Source organism: Cyanistes caeruleus, chromosome 2 (assembly GCF_971803275.1).
Source record: "Cyanistes caeruleus chromosome 2, bCyaCae1.hap1.1, whole genome shotgun sequence".
NCBI classification, from domain to species: Eukaryota; Metazoa; Chordata; class Aves; order Passeriformes; family Paridae; genus Cyanistes; species Cyanistes caeruleus.
Window position 1 is genome coordinate 13586090 of NC_141702.1, and position 2911 is coordinate 13589000.

Here is a 2911-nt window from a genome sequence, read left to right on the forward strand (position 1 = left end):
CTGTGACAGCAGTGATATGGTTACAATTAGGCAACATCAATCTCATTTTGTGACACCCTTTAAGACAGGGTTTCTCTGTGACTGACTACAAGACACAGATGAATGTGCAGAAATTAAAGCCATACCTTGAAATTCCCTCTCCATCCTCCCTTTGGACAAGCCCAGCAGTACAACACAACCCATCTGAGCTCTCAGATGAGCAATGCAGCCCACCTCTCTTGTCTATATTACAGACTGGTTTGCTCCACAAGAATACTGACTCAAAAAGGACTGATTTTTAGGAAAAAAAAAGTATTTCCAGAATTTGTGCCCCCTATTTGGCAAAGAGATGCACAAAGAGAAGAATAATGGGATAAAATGTCTCTTTACAAAATTCTGGGTTAAAAAGTTGTTTATTTTTAAAAGCAAAACAACTCTTTGGCTCACTTTTGCAAAAACCTTGATGTAATTACATACAGAATACAAGTCTAAGGAGCAGTGGATTCTAGGGGGATCAGAGGCAGGAAGGGAACTGTGGGGTAGGGTCTGACTTCTTATCATCCAGATAGATGCAGCAGTAATGACATCAGACCTTGACATGGTTTGTTACATTTTAAAAGAGAAGCTACACGCTACACATGAAAAAAACAAAAAACCAAAAAAAACAGTAATATTTTAGTTTCTTTACTAACTTCTTTAGTATATTTATTTTTGTACATTCATTAAATATTTCTTTTTGATCTGTATCAGTTTTACCCAATGTGTACCTCATCTTCTCTGGCAGAAGAACAGTACTGTACGAGCTATTTTTATCTGTTATTTGGCCTGAAACAATGTGGCCACTGAGCAAAGAAACACATTACAGATTCTGTGTGAGAAGCACACACATGACATTTGCAGATGCAACATTAAGGTGTGGCATTAATATGATATTGGAAAATTAAAAAACTCAGAAATTATTTGGGCTACACACTGTCCTTCAGCAAGAAATATTTATTTTAGAAATGCATCCAAACACTAAAACAACTTAAAGTAGGATGTGAAGGTTTGTGGAAAGGGATGTTCATTGAACAAGTACAGTCAATATTTCCTGAAATATAGTGAAATATTTGTCAATGTGCAGCTCACAATTAAAAGCACAGGTTTGTACCTGCAAAGCTTTAAAAAGTCCCACAACAAGAGACACAGCTAATCCTCCTAATCTACACTGCTATGAAACTGATTTCCAGATGAGTTCCAAGCTAATAAATGAAATTTGGTGGGATTGATACCAGTTGTTCTTTCCAGATCTGCTTAAACTGAGGAACCTGCACTTACACTTAAGCCAGTGCAAAAAAATCCATTCACAGCACTGTGGAAAGTCAGTGTGCTCTTCTGTGAACATCAGCTATGCAAAGACAAAATCAATCTAAACCTTCCTTTTGGGGAATAAGGAGATAAATGTAGACTCTACTCACTATCTCTACTCTGTCTATCAATAAATCTCTTCTCAGAGAATCTGTACCTGGCACTGAAAAGGGGAACTGAGAATATTCCATACTGCAAGCCCCCCTGTGACTATTTCCATCACTGACATTCACGCTGCCACATAAATTACAGAGAATAAAACTGAGTCCAGCTCCCACAGATTTTGACCTGAACTCCATGAAGTGGGGATGATGCAGCTGGTTGTGCTGGTCAGCCAAAGAAGGGAGTCACCTTTGCTTGTCCAGTTGACCCCAGAAAGATGTGTTTCAAACACAATACCACGGTACCAATAGCCAGCACAAATGTATTTTCAGAATACAAGAGACAGGATACTTTTTTCAGAGCATGCCATGTTTTATCTGAGGAATAGCAAGTGGACATTTCACAAGTGGTACAGGTGGTCAGGAGTGCCCAAAGTCAAATCTTTCTGGGTGCCTAATCAAAAGAAAGATCAGATCACATTAGTGTGTTCTAAACTGTGCTATTTTCTCCCTTTTTCTTCTCATACTGTATTAATTAACCCAGGAAAGTACATTGGACAGCAGGGTTATTTTTGCAACATGCTGCCTTTTTTTGCCAACCACCACTCCAAACACTTCATACTCAGCTGGAGCAAGCCAAAAGCTTCTTCCTTGAGCATTCCAACAACTCCACCTGGTGAGGAAGCTGAAGGAAAGCTCCTTCAAATAATAAATATCAGAATCCTTGTAAGTAAATATATGTTTGACTTTTGTTTGGGAAATTATATTGTGACTGTCAGTGAGTCATTGTGAAGCTTAAACAAACTAAGATTGTGTTACTGTAAAAATCCTTCTACTTCTGCTTCTAGTAAAATTATTAAGAGTAAACACATCATGGACTGTGTCAGAAACATACAAAATTACCTAAATTACTCAAAGGGACAGAAAGCAAGAAAATCTTAATCTAAATCTTCCTTCTTTTTATTATGTTACCACTCTAATTCATTTTACTGGTGCTTCTATAATCTGCAATGATTGTCAGTCTGTGAATAGTCAGTAAAACAAATAATTTCAAATAAACAACACAAATTTTCAAATTGTCATTTTGCATCCCAGTGGAGCTCCAATATATATCTTATATATAGGGAAATATGTCAGCAGGATGAACAGTCAATAAACAAAAATGTACTTAATAATTGGTGAGAATAATATGTGCATTGCAGATCTAATTCACAGTATTGCACATCTTGAGAAATTAAGAATCAACTGATGGCTATGACTGAATACATTACAACAATAACAACAAAATACATTACAATAACAACAACAGGAATACACTAGGAGGGAAATGGAAAAAAACCCATTGGACTAGAAAATCTAGGGTACTCTTCCTATTTCCAGTTCAGAGGTGGGATTGGTATGTGGAAACTGTTGACTCCCAGTGTCCTGCTCAACCTATCTTTACTACCCAGTTTTGAACACATTTTTTCCTTTAATTTACTCCC